We start from the raw sequence: 14,893 nt of genomic DNA on the forward strand, positions 1-14,893 counted from the left end.
ACATCTTCCCATAGTCCACACTTTTTTGAAATCCTCCTGGTGATGATGGCAATTGGATGCAAACCAGGCTTGCAGGATTAAGGAGGAATCATCACTAGGTAGGTATAAAAAGCAAAAAGTCCCTCCTTTAGCTTTTATGGCATACTGCCATAAGTTTGAGAGAGGATGCTAGGGAGATACGTTACCAGCAGAAGTAAAAATTAAATAAAATAATAAAAAGTGAGGTGGATTGAGGTGAATGAAGAAAGCTAATATGATCTATTATGAACTAGTGCTGACCAATATAGGTTGAAGAGTGTTCATATGCATCTATATGGGCCAGTGCAGGTGAATATGGGCCAATGTAAGCCACCACTACAAGATTACATATTTATTGTACTGGAGTGGGCCTTGGAGTTCAGTTTCTTTATTTGAAAATTAAGGAACAGGTTTAGAGAAGTCATGGGATCATAAACAGAGACAGAAAGACTTTAGAGTTCACCTAGTCTAAACTTTCATTTTACAGGTGAGTAAATTGAGGTTAAATGGCTTACTTAAAGGTCACACATGTAGTGTCAGAACCATAATCAGAACCCAGGTCCTGTGACTCATGGAAGCACAGAGTGAGATTTAAAAGGGACTTCACAGAAAATCCAGTTCAAATAATTCCCAGAGAAAATTGCCACTGGAACATACGAGACTAATGATCTTTCAACTTACAGACTCTAAATCCAGTGATCTTTTCACTGCATCATACGACCTTTTGGGGAGGGATGAGCCAGTAAGACTGGTATAGGCTCTTTAAAGTTGATAGAGGCTGCTGTGAGTTGGTACAGGATAGTGGGTCAGTTTGAAATAGTATGACCTAGTACAGTCTTAAATTAGTTGGTAGAAGCTGACACAAGTTGATATAGGTTAGTATGGATCAGCAGAAGTCAATATGGGCTTCTACAGAAAAGATCCAGACTAGTGTAGTATATCTATAATAAAACAACTGAAATATGCCTTAAAATTAACACTTCAGATTGGGCTTAACCCCACAAAGATGAAGAAAAGAAAAACCAAATATGCAACATATCATTTTTAATGAAATGTTTTCCCATTTCAATTTCTTAGGGACATAAGACTCAGTTCCATAAGTTGGGGGTTTTTATTATTTCCTTTTTAGTTTTCTCCTCTGGAAGATGTTCATGTGATTATAGATGCTGTCTTTCAAGTGTCATGGTAACCTCATGGTCCCAGTTAAGCCTATTCTACCTCAAGAAATTGTAATTGCCATTAAAGAAGATGGTTGCTCAGAAGATCATGGAATCTCAGAAATGAAAGGAATTTCACAGAACATCTAGTCCAAACTAGTCAATTTAGTTCAAAATTACTTCTATAGCAATGTCATCAAGTGGTCAACCAGCCTCTTCTTGAAAATCGTAAAATGCCCACCAATGAAGAAGAGCCCACTACTTTCTAAGGTAGTTTATCCCACTTTGGGACAGCTCACTTTGTCTTTCCTTATACCAAACCTAAATCTGCCTCTGCAATTTCTATCCATTACTCCTACTTCTGCCATCATAAGACAAAAGAATGTATCTAATAGATCTTTGACAAGGAAGACCTTGCCCCTCCCTCTAACCCCCCAAATTTTCCTTAGGCTAAATATCCTCAGTTTTTCATTGGATCTTCCTATGGCATGGTCTTCATTCTCCCTTCATCTGAGTTCCCCTATTTTGAACACATTGGTTAATAGCTGTTGATGATTCATTGTCAACATAGTAGTAGATATCCAGTGGAGTATTTCAGAGATCTCTGCTTGTTTGGCCCAGTGCTATTTGACATTTTGATCAGTGACTTGGATAAAGGTATATATGGTATGTGCTTCAGATTTACAAGTAACACAAGACTGGTATAGATAACTAGCACAATGGATGAGAGAGTCAGGCTCCAAAATCATCTTGATATACTTGAGAATTGGGATGAATCTAATAAAGTGAAATTGTTACAGATCGATGTAAAGCCTTACAATAGTGTACAGAAAATCAATTTCAGAAGCATAGTATTGGAGAAGCATAGATAGATTGCAGTTATGCTAGAAGAGGTCTGAGGGTTTTAGTGGACTATAAGATCAATATTAGAAGTTGGTCAAAATTGCTAATGTGATGGGGCTGCATTAAGAGTGGCACAGCTTCCGGGAATGGGAAGGTGTTAGTCCTATTGTAGTCTACCCTGGACCAACAACATCTGCCCTCATGTATCCAGTTCTAGACAGAACAGTTTAAGAAGGACATTGACAAACTTGAGAGCCTCCAAACGGTGGCAACAAGAGTGGTGAAGGGCTTTTGCTCTGTGTCATATAAGGATCTGTTTAAGGAACTGGCTATTTTAGCTTGGAGAAGAAGGCTCAGAGGGGATATGATTATCTAGAACCATTCTAGTTCTCCATCTTTATTATTAGGCCTCACCATGTACTGAAGTGTTTTCTGTCTCTGTTTTCCCAATAGAACTATGTTCTCCTACCTCTAAACCTTTGCTTTAATTATTCCCAATTCCTAGAATTCCTTCCTCTATTCTTCTGCCTATTGAATTCCTAAGTATCCTTTAAATCTAAATTTAAAAACTACCCCTTCCATGAAGCATCTCTGATTTCCTTAATGAGACATGACTAGCAATGAGTGCCTGGAAGTCAATGACCATTTCTCACCTCCCCCATGGAATTCTGGAACATATCTTATGTTTTTGTATTTATTGTATTGTAATATAGTTATACCTGTAAGGTTTATATCTCTCTCCCCAGTCTTCTGGAAAATAAGCTTCATGAGGACTGGGCCTGATTATTAACTGAACTTTCTTCTGCAGTAGCAGACTATAAATATTATATTCAATTCAATTTTTAAAACCATTTATTAAGCTCCTGTTATGAATTGTTCTCTGGGAGAATTAAAGACAGAAACAAAACAAAAGGACCTTCCCTCAAGAAACTTATATTCCAGTGGAAGTATAGAACATAGGCACGAAAGCAAAAATCTAAAACATACCAAGTAATATAAAATAATATCATGAGGAAGTGGATGTTAGCAAGTGGGTTTCAAGAAAGACTTCATGCAGGTCATGATGCCCGAGCTAGTCTTTGAAAGATGCTAAGACTTGAGGAGAAAATTTTTCCCACACATAGTAGACCACCTCTCCAAGGACAAAGAGATAAGAGATGAAATAGTATATATACAGAGAACACTTAGGAGACCAGAAAGTACTTATGTTTATATGTACAGGGAGTACATGGAAGGGAGTAAAATGGAAAAAAGATGGAAAGGCAGGTGAAAGCCACATTATGAAGAACTTTAAATGTCAGGCCAAGGACATTGTTTTTTATCCGAGGGGCATTAGAGAGCTACTGGAGATTTTTAAGTGGAAGAATGACGTAGAGCTGTGTTTTAGAGATAATAACTTTGCAACTATGTGAAAATTGGATTGGAGAGGGGAGAAACTGGAAACAATGAAACCAATTTAAATGATACTACATTAGTCTAGATGTGAGGTGTTAAGGGACGGTATTGTGGTGGAATCTGCTTGAGTGATGAGAGGATAGATGCTAGAGGGGTTGTGAAGGTAGAATTGACAAGATTTGGCAATGAATTGGGTCATAGGGATGATGAAAGAAAAGAGAAAATAGATGGCTTCCACTATTTTGTGAACTTGAGTGAGTGAAAGGATAATGGTGGCTTTTCTTCTTTTCTTTTCTTTTTTGGCAGATGTATGTATAATATAATGAGGTATAGGATGTACTGAGTTTGCATAAGTCTTCTGGATACATTCTTGTGAAGCCATTTAACCAGTACCTTGGGGACATCACCACTTGGCCAGATTATGGCCAAGATTATGGCCTACACTTCCTTGAAGAGGCAGTGAGGTAGTATCATGCTTACAACACTGGGCCTGGCATCAGGAAGACCTGAGTTTCAGGCATTTACTAGCTGTGTGACTCTGGATAAATCACTTAACTTCCATCTGCCTCAATTTCTCCAACTGGAGTTAGCACCTACCTCCCAGGGTTGTTGCGAAGAGTAAATGACATGATATTTATAAAGGACTTAGCACAATGTCTGGCATATGGTAAGGACTTAATAAATGCTTATTTTACTTGACTTGAGAGGGTAAAGGGGGGCAAATCTGACCTGTCATTAGTGTTCTAGATCAATATATGCAGTGCATATGTGCTCACATTGGCCTTTCAGGATCCCTTATTTCGTGATATCAGCTCTACAGGAATAGCTCTTTTTCAAAGTTCAGGAAATATGACAAGCAAAAGCATTGCAGTATATTTTGTTTAATAATATGCAAGCATTTCTGAATATACTTGGGATCTTCTATATAGGAATATGTTCTTGCAGTTACATAATCAAAACTCATGGCTGCCTTATAAGTCTCTCATCTGGGCTATAATTTTCCTTCTAATACAACATGGAAGAGTTCTCAGATTACAGTCTACTGGATGTGGGGAACTTCATTAAGTATCATCAACTGAGATAGTTCTTTTACCCTTCTGGCATTGAAACCCAATTCGGCCTCCCATACTGGTGCTACCAACCCTTACTTGTAGAATGTAGCACTGTTTGGAGAGATCCTTGCACATAGTAGGTCCTTCATGTTTGATGAATTAAATAAGTATTTGCTGTTGAATTGTCCATGCTATAGCTCTGATCTGTTTTTGCAGAGAAGGCTAAATTGACTGTCTTTCTATCTGCAGAAGCTTTTGTTGCAGACTTGGACTGCAGGGATGTCAAAGCTGTTCACACCAACACGTTAGCTCATCTTCAGCATCTGAACAAGGGAACCAGATCCTTAACCCTTAGTACTAATATAGACATTGGCAGGATAGTTTCAGTCAAATTAACTCACGTGGGAGTGGCACTAAGGAATAGTTCAAGTGCAGAAGAGACTCATCTGCATAAAGAAATGGACTAATTTCAGTGGTGTCCGTATAACAAGATGTGTTACTGTGCTCTGATTAAAGCTGGACACAGTAACATAATCAGCAGCTCCTCAGTTAAAGGAGGAACTACTAAGCCCAAAAGGATTTAACAAAAGAATAAAATTGTGTATATATGTATGTATATTATATAAACATAAATTATATGTGTGTATATATATGCATTATATACACGCATATATAAAAACTAAAAATTTAACCAGGATCACTCATGCCCTCAGGCTTCTAATAAAAACAATGAATATGACAATTCACATTTCTCTAGCTCTGAGCCATTAAAGGGAGCTTCAAATACTTTCTCTCATTCTAGTTTTCTATATAGAAGAGACATGAGAGTTGTTTTGCTTGGCCCCAGAGGGCAGAACTGTAGGATCAGTGGGTAGAACTTTCAGATTGGCAGACTGCAGCAAAATATAAGAAAAAACTGCTTAACAATTAGAGCTTTCAAGAAATGGAATGGTCTGCCAAGGCAGGGAGTGGTTTCCCCCACCCAAGAAATCTAAAGGCAAAATCTGGTTGACAGGGTGCTATAGCAATCATTCAATCACAGCATTTATTAAGAGTAGACTGTGTTCTCGGCAGTGTTATAGATATTTGGGCAACAAAGACCAAAGTAGAAATAGCCCCTGCCCTCAAGGAACTTTTATTCTATCGAGATAACTAGAGATAGAGATAGATTCTGTGATTCCTTTGGCACAGGAAATTGGTTGGTTGGTTTTTGTCTTTGAAGAGGACCAAAATAACATCACCATGATGAAGTGAAATTTCAGTGTGTCCAACTGTGGCTGATCAGACCAATATGAGCTTGGAATGCTCTATCACAGGTTGGACACAGATAGTCCATGTGAATAGTTGGGGACAATATCCCAGATTTGCACATCCTGCATTTACTTTGTGCTGTCTCAATTCTGCTTTGCTCAAAGAGCACAACACACTTTCTGATGTGGGCACGCCATGCTGAGCGATCCCCTGTGCCAGTGTCTCCCATGTTGCACAGTCAAATCCAAAGTTCTTGAGAGGGACCTTGAGAGTGTCCTTGTATCACTTCTTCTGGCCACCATGTGATCGCCTGCCCCATATGAGTTCTCCATAAAATAGTGTTTTTGGCAAGTATACATTTGGCATTTGAATAATGTGGCCAGCCCATAGGAGTTGCACTCTCTGAGGCACAGTTTGAATACTTGGCAGTTCAGCTCTAGCAAGGACTTCAGTGTCTGGTACCTTATCCTGCCAGGTGATCCTCAGAATCTTCCTAAGACAGTTCAAATGGAAGCAATTCAATTTGTTGGCATGGCACTGGTAGACTGTCCATGTTTCACAAGCATATAACAATGAGGTCAGCACAATGGCTCTGTAGACCTTCAGTTTTGTAGTCAGTCTAATACTACTTCTCTCCCAAACCTTTCTTTGGAGCCTCCCAAACACTGAGCTAGCTCTGGTAATGCATGCATCAACCTCATTGTCAATGTGTACATCCCTGGAAAGTACACTGCCAAGGCAAGTGAACTTATCCACAGCATTGAGAACTTCTCCATTTCTTGTTACCAATGGTTCCACATATGGATGGTGTGGTGGTGGCTGATGGAGCAGGTGTGTTTTCTTGGTGTTAATTATTAGGCCAAAATTAGCACAGACAGCAGAGAATTGATCCATACTTTGTTGCATCTCAGCTTCAGAGGCTGCATTGAGTGCACAGCCATATGCAAACAGAAAATCATGCACCAACACTCTCTCCACTTTGGTCTTGGCTTGTAGCCTTTTCAAATTAAAGAACTTTATGTCAGTACGGTAGTTGACCTTGATGCCATGTTCATCCTCATTGAAAGCATTTGTCAACATGGCTGAAAGCATCATGCTAAAAAGCATGGGAGCAAGCGCACAGCCCTGTTTCACTCCATTGGTGACTGGGAAGGCAAGAGAGCTTTGTCCATCCAGAACCTGGCAAACATCCCATCATGAAACTGACGTACAATATTGATGAACTTCTCTGGGCAATCAATTTTGACGTAATTTTCCATAAGCCCTCACGACTAACAGTGTCAAAGATCTTGGTCAGATCTACAAACATTGTGTACAGACCTCTGTTCTGCTTCTGGCATTTCTCCTGGAGTTGTTGGGCAGCAAACACCATATCAACTGTTCCTTGGCCCTTTCTGAAGTCACATTGGTTCTCAAGTATATGACCATCTTCTAGGTGAAGGATCAGTCTATTAAGGAAGACTCTAGCAAGAACTTTGCCAGCAATGACTAAGAGAGAGAGATCCCCCTGCGATTGTCGCAGGATAATCTATTCCCTTTACATAGAGGTGGATAATGGAGTCATCCTTGAACTCCTGGGAGATAACCTCCTCTTGCCATAGGAAACTAATGAATAAGGAAACTCCCTCTACTTGTGTAGGTTGGCATCTTCACTCCAATTTATCACCTTAGTTAACTATAACAGTGAAAGATTAAGTGACTTACCCAGGATCACACAATCTATTTGTGTTAAAAGAGGGAATTGAATTGAGTTATTCTTTCTCTGAAAGCAACACTTGCTCCCTATACATATATGGATAGATTCGAAATAGATGTAAATAGATAGGAGGTGGGTTTTTGAGAGGCATCTACATTGTACAGTAGATTGAGCACTGAGTCTGAAGTCAGAAAGACCTGAGCTCAAAAACTCACTGGGAAACCCTGGGCAAGTCACAAGAACTTCTTTTTGCTTCAGACCTTCATTTGTAAAATGGGGATAAAAATAGCATCTGTTTTCCAGGGTTGTTGAAGATAAAATGAGATAATAATTGATAAGTACTTGGCACAGTCCCTGTCATATATGAAGCGCTATATAAATGTTTTGTTATTGTTGTTGTTGTTATAAGGACTTAGCAACTGGCAGAATCAGGAAAGGCATTATATATAAGACAGGGTCATGAGCTGAATGTTAAAGGAAATTAGAGATTCAGGTCCTATCTTTTCTACTAAAACACTTTGCAACCTTGAGTAAATCACTTCCCCTTTCTGGACTCCCATTTCTTTCTCTGTAAAGTGAGAAATTGAATTAGATGATCTCTGAATTAATTTCCAGTTCGAATATGCTATGAGTCCATGTGGGTAGTTGTATGTATTTCCAGATAGATAATTTGTCTCTATGGGTAGGGGTATGTGTGATCTGGGTGAGGAGGAGTAGATGTACATATGGGTAGATCTGGTTGGGAGTTGTTTAGGGACCAGGCAGACAAGAAGCATTTATTAAGTGATCACTACGTGTAGATACTCTGCTAAGTTCTGGGAATACAAATAAAAGCAAAAACCCAGATAGTCCCTAAACTCAAGGAGTTCACATACTAGTGGGAGAAGATAATACATAAAGGAGATGAAAAGGAGGAGGGGAATAGGAAGGGACTATGCATGGAAGCATAGTGGTAAAATTCAAGGAGTCATAAGCACAACCTAGAGGGGAATGAAGTATGGCCAGCCTGGGCCCATCTGCAAAATGGAGGCCCCAGGAAGAGCTCTCCACTGGGAGTGTCACAAAAGAGCCTATAGCCCTAGGTAGCAGAGCTCATGTCTGAATATTGCTTTATTTTTTTTTTTTTTTTGGTGTTTTTTATTTTTTTTGTGATTTTATTTTATTTATTTATTTATTTATTTTTTGTTATTATTTTTTAATGTTTAACAATCACTGCCATACAATTGCGATTTTATCCCCCCCACACCTACCCCCCACTACCCCCCTCCCTACGACTGCATACAGTTCTGTATAGGTTCTACATATACTTTCCTATTGAGTATATTTTCACTATAGTCATGCTATGTATATGTAGTCAGACTAAAATAAATGAAAGAAATCATATAACAAATCAGAACATGATACACAAACACATACACATACACAAACATGATCTGCTACATTTTGTGAGTGACTTCCATATTTCTTTCTCTGAGTGTGGAAGGCATTTTGCCTTGAGAACCACCTTTGGGATTTTTTTTTTTATAAGAAGTTTTTGCGTGAATATTGCTTTATTTACACAATAATTAGATCAATGCTACCCTCGTTGAGACCTTAATACAGACAAAAGCTTATGATTTTTAGATGTTGATTGTGATATCTCTTAGACCCTTGGACAGATGATCTTTCTCTTTAGTTTAGCAGGTCAAAAGTTATGAGATCCTTTTCAGGTCTAACATTTTGCATTTTGAGGTCCCTTGCACTGCCAATATTTTGTATTCTCTTCAAGTTCTGAAGTTCCTCCTAGTTTTGATGCCTTTTCTATTTCCACAACATCTTTCATCCATATCTTCCTCTCTCAACTTACAGCCTCTTATCACTTCTCCCATGGACTGTTGTAATAACCTCCTCATGGACCTCCTTACCTTAAGTGTCTTTTTTCCCCCTTTAAATTCATCTTTTACCCAGTTGCCTGAGTGATTTTCCTGAAATGCAGGTCTAACTAGGTCACTCCCCAACTCAATTAACTCCAGTAACTTCCTCTGTTTGGCATTTCAAGCTCTTAATAACTTGGCTTCTTTCTATCCTTTTGGTGTTTTTATACTGCTTTCCATGCATTCTGTGGTGCTGTCCTGACCTCCCTTACACATAACCCTCCATTTCTGATCCATGCCTTTACTCTGGCTCTCCACCATGGCTGGAATGGTCTCCCTCCTTACCTTTGCCTCTTATACTTGTTGACTTGCTGGCTTAAGAGTGCTTATCAATAGTTAAGTGTTGCTGTTTCCCTCCCAGCCTGATCTCTTTCTTTTTCTTTACCTCATTAAAACCCACCCCAACCTGCTACTTCTTAAACAGGCTTAATTCAATGAAGGGGAGTTACCTCACCCTAAGTGAGTACCTGCTTAGACCTTGGCCTAAAGGGGCCAAGGGCTCCCAGTGCACCCTGGGTCATCTCCAGTCATCCTGATAAATGTCTGGTCACTGGATTCAGATGACTCTGGAGAAGTGAGGCTGGTGACCTTGCACAGCCCTCCCTCACTCTAAACAAAGTCGAGTGCAAGTCATATCATCTTTTCTCTGATGACATGGTCTTCTTCAGCAACAAAGGATGAACCCAATAATGTGTTGATTTGCTTCAAAATTCAGCTCAAATATCACTATCTTCAAAAGGTCTTCCCATCTGAGTTTACTTTATGTCTACTCTGTGTGTATCTTGTATGTATCTTATATCTATGTACATATTGCCTTCTCCATTAGAATGTAAGATCCTCAACTTTGGGGGTTGTTTTTCTTTGTATTCCCAGGGTACAGTCCAGTGACTAGTCACAGTAAGCATTTAATCAATGGTTTTGATTGATTGATTGTTCTGAGGTCCTTTTTAGCTGCCTCCATCCTTTCTTCTGAAGTCTTTTCCATGTCTGGCATTCTGGGTCCCAAGGTTTCCTTCCAGATCTGACGTTGCATGTTTCTCTAACTCTGTTCACAGGCTTGGTGCTGTAATTCCCCTTTAGCCACAGTTCCTGCTGTGATTTTCCACCTCAGTTTTTCCTGGGCTTTATGGTCTGAGGTTACATAGCCTGCCTCCCCAACCCGCTTTGCAAGAAACAGATGATGGGGTGAGCCAAGTTCTATTTTTTTTAGGTATCAACTAAAATTCCTTTCCCTGGATTCCTTTCCAGAGCTGATTTCCATGGCCCTTTATTCTAACTTAGGAGCCTAGCTGACAGGCTGCTTGTGCTTCAGAATGAGCCTCAGCAGTGAGCAGGCACAGGTGCTGCCATGTTCTGAAAGCCTTTTAAACTGTTTCAGTAATAAAGAAAGTGAGAACTCAAGAGAGGGAGTGCCTATGACAACTGACATTGCACTCAACCCATATTAAAAGACAGGAATGTTTCTGATTTTGTATCAGAAACTCCTTTTTTGACAAATGGAGAGGCTGGAGAGAAAAATATACTCTAGCAGTCTATGGGAAGTCTTCATAAAATGTAGAATTATAGAAGGACCTTAGAACAGAGAATAGCAGGGCTCAATGGGACCTTCTAGCATGAAACTTGGGATATCAGATAAGAAAGGGACCTTAGAACATAGAACACAGAATGTCAAACTTGGAAGGGGACTCAAGTCCTGATGCTGAAGATGCTTCATCAAACATCTATTCAATTCACAGGCTCAGGAAGCACTTGAGGCACCTTATTCCTATGTTTTAACAAATATTTGTTAGGTATATATTTTTCACAGAACTCCGTACTGCAGGATATAAAGATACAGATAAGAAAAATGTAAAGTTTAGATAAAGTGTGTTTCCTGCCTTACAGTCCAGGAAGTGGGATAAAACATAGAGTCAGGAAAACCTGAGTTTGAATTCTCCTCAGAGACTATCTGTGTGAACCTGGATAACTCATTTAACCTCTTTTAGCCCCCGTTTTCTCTTCTGTAAAGTAACATCTATCGCACAAAGTTGTTGTGACAGTCAAATGAGCTAGATCTCACACTGGGGTCAGAGCCAAGATGGTAGAATACAAAGACTCTGTAACCCAGCTGAACTCTCCTAACATGCCTCTCCAAAGAATTTTAAAATAATTCCTCAGATCAAACTTTGGAGTGGCAGACCCAACATGAAAATGAAAGAGTAATTATAAAAGACTCAATAAAGTTCAACTGTTTACATTCCTATATAGGAAAACAATGGAGGCAACTCTTAAGAAATTCTCATTATTAAGATAGTTAGGAGTCTACATAAACAGAGAGTGGGAGTGTGTGTCAAATATGTTGGGATGATCTTCCCCCCATCAAATAAGTGGAAGGTTGAGAAAGAGGGATACACTGGGAAAAGAGGGAAGGGAGAGGTAGAGTGGAGGAGAAGGGGGGCAGGGGATAATGAATGCTTGAACTTTACTCTCATCAGAATTGGGTCAAAAAGGGAAGCATGTAGAGCCACACTCAGCTTGGGGGAGAGGGGGAGAGAAAGGAGACTGGATTAAGGGAGACAAAGATTGGAAGAAAAACAGACTTTTGAAGAGGGTCGAGAGACAGAGACAGAGACAGAGAGACACAGAGACAGAGACAGAGAGAGAGAGAGAGACAGAGACAGACAGAGAGAGACAGAGACAGAGAAAGAATATGCTTAACAGAAGAAAATAAGGAGGGAAAATACACAGTTAATAACCATAATTGTGAATGTGAATAAGATGAAGTTGCCCCTAAAACATAATCGAATAGCAGAATGGATTAGAAACCAGAATATAATATATTGTTTACAAGAGATATGCTTGAAACCGAATGACACATAGAGTTAAAATAAAGGGCAAGAATAGACTCTGTTATACTTCAGATAAAATAAAAAAGGCCAGGTTAACAATCATGATATCATGCAAAGGAAAAGCAAAAATAGATCTAATTAAAATAGATAATCAGGGAAACTACATCTTGCAAAAAATACCATGGACAATGAAGTAATATCAGAAAAATTTACAGGAAATTTCTCTTATTTCTCAAATATATAGAGAAATAAGTCAATTTTATAAAAAAAAATTATAGCCATTCCTCAGTTGATCAATGGTCAAAGGATATAAGCAGGCAGTTTTCAGAAGGCATCAAAACTATCTATAGCCATATGAAAAAATGCTCTAAATCACTATTGAATAAAGAGATGCAAATTGAAACAACACTGTGGTACCACCTCACACCTATCAGAAATGACAAATGTGGAGGAGATAAGGGAAAAGAGGCACACTAATAGACTTTTGGTGGAATTGTGAACCAATCCAACTATTCTGGAGAACAATTTGGAACTATGCTCAAAGGACTATAAAAGTATGAATATCCTTTTCACTCAGCAATACCACTAGGTCTATACCCCTCAGAGATATAAAGGAAAAAGAAAAAGGACAAATATGTACAAAAATATTTATAGCAGCTCTTTTGGTGATGACAAAGAACTGGAAGTTGAAGTGATGTTTATTAATTGGGGAGTTAGTAAACAGATTGACATAATTGTGATGGAGAGCTATTATGCTGTAAGAAATGATTGGGGGTGGGGGTTCAGAAAAAAAAAAAACATAGCACGACCTTTATGAACTGATGCAAAGTGAAGTGAGAAGAACCAGGAGATTATTCTGCCCAGTAACAGCAATGTTTTAATAATGATCCTATGTGAAAGATTTGAGTACCCTGATTAATACAACGATCCAAAACAGTTCCGAAGAATTTGTGATGAAAACCTGCTATCCACTTTCAGAGAGAAAACTTGTGAACTTTGAGTGTAAACTGGAAATATAATTTTCTTACTCTTTTTGCTTTTCTTGTGATATGGAAATATATTTTGCCTGATTTCACATGTGTAATTGAAACCATATTGCTTGCATTCTCAATGGGTGTGGGAGGGAGGGAGAGAATTGAAATTCAAAATTTTAAAAGAATATTAAAAATAAACAAATTTTTTAAAAAAAGAATTAAATAAGATAACATATGCAAAGTACTTTGCAAAGTGCTATATACATGCTATTATTTTCAGTAATAGTATAATGAGAGGTATAAAGTACGTTCAAATCAGTGGGCTCCTGCAGTAGGGGAAGGGTCTCAGGCACAGTTTCTTGGAAGAGAGTACACTTGAAACAGAGATCTTGAAGGAAGTTAAGGACATCACTAGTCTTTCCTGGTTTTCCTCCTACCTATCTGACCATCTCTCTGTCTCCTTTTCTGGAACCTCTTCCAGATCGTGCCATTTAATTGTAGGTGCCCCTCAGGGTTCTATCCTGGATCCTTCTTCTCTTCTGCCTGTATACAACTTCACTTGATCTCATTAGTTACCATGAATTGAATTATCATCTTTATACTGATGATCCTTACCTTTCCTGCCCCAGACTCTCCTAATCCTCAATCTTTCATCTCCAACTTTCAGATATCTCAAATTGGTTGTCCAGTAGACATCTTATACTCAACTGTGTCCAAAACAGAAATCACTGTCTTTCTTCCTGAACCTTCCCCACCAATACCTTCCATATTACTGTAAAGGAGAGCACTATCCTCCCAATCCTTCAGGCTACCTAGGAATCATCCTGAACTCTTCACTGCCTCTCAGCCCCCATATCCAAGTTGTTTACAAAGCCTGTTGATTTCATTTTTATATTATCCTTCAAATATGCCCCCTTTTCTCCTCTGACACAGCTGCCTCTCTAGTACAGACCCTCACCTCACATCTTGATTACTGCAATATTCTGCTGATGGGTCTACCTACCTCAACACACTCCAATTAGTTCTCTATTCAACACTAAAATGATTTTCCTAAAACATAGGTCTGATCATGTCACCCATTACTCAATAAACTCCACTGGCTTCTATTGCCTTCCAGATCAAATACACAATACTCTATTTAGCATTCAACTCCCTTCATAACCTAGCTCCCTTCTACCTTTCCAGTCTTCTTAAGAACACCTCACTCCCTGACACATGCTTCTCCATCCAGCTTCACTGGCCTCCTGGCTGTTTCACAAACAAGACACTCCATATCTTGGCTGCAGTCATTTGCTCTGGCTGTCCCCCATGCCTGGAATGCTCTCCCTCCTTTACTCAACTATTGACCTCCCTGATTTCTAAGTCTCAAATAAAATCCCATCTTCTACAAGAAGCTTATGCCTCTTAATTTGAATGTTTTCCCTCTTTTAATTATTTTCCTATTTATCTTGTATATAGTTTGTTTTGTGTATATTTGTGTGTTGTCTCCCCCGCTAGATTGTAAATATCTTGAGGGCAGGAACTGTCTTTTGCCTCTTTACATGTCCCCAGCAGTTGGCACAGTACCTGGAACACAGTAGGTGCTTAATAAATGCTTATTGAATTGAAATGAAGACTGGGCAAGAGGCATTCTAAATGGAGAGCATAACATGAGCAAAATAACATGGAGTCTGGAAGTGGAGAAACAGTGGAGGGCAATGACTCATTAAGCCTGACTGAAGCACAGAGTGTGTGAAGAAGGGCATGTTAGTTAGGATGGAATGTTG

The 14,893-nt window shown here is 39.1% G+C and overlaps 1 protein-coding gene across 11 annotated transcripts in view; it reads left to right on the forward strand.

Moving 5' to 3' along the window:
• GRIA1 (glutamate ionotropic receptor AMPA type subunit 1) overlaps positions 1-14,893 on the forward strand; it is a 345,686-nt gene that overhangs the window by 134,503 nt on the left and 196,290 nt on the right. Inside the window, exon 2 of one of the 11 annotated variants that reach the window (XM_072630783.1) lies at positions 10,381-10,510. The exons of 9 other annotated variants lie outside the window; for them this stretch is intronic. The gene's annotated coding sequence lies outside the window, so the exon portion shown is untranslated. Of the gene's footprint in view, positions 1-14; positions 99-10,380; positions 10,511-14,893 lie in introns of all 11 variants that reach the window. One more of the 11 variants, XM_072630784.1, reaches the window with a different exon arrangement.

Source organism: Notamacropus eugenii, chromosome 1, assembly GCF_028372415.1.
Source record: "Notamacropus eugenii isolate mMacEug1 chromosome 1, mMacEug1.pri_v2, whole genome shotgun sequence".
Lineage (NCBI taxonomy): Eukaryota > Metazoa > Chordata > Mammalia > Diprotodontia > Macropodidae > Notamacropus > Notamacropus eugenii.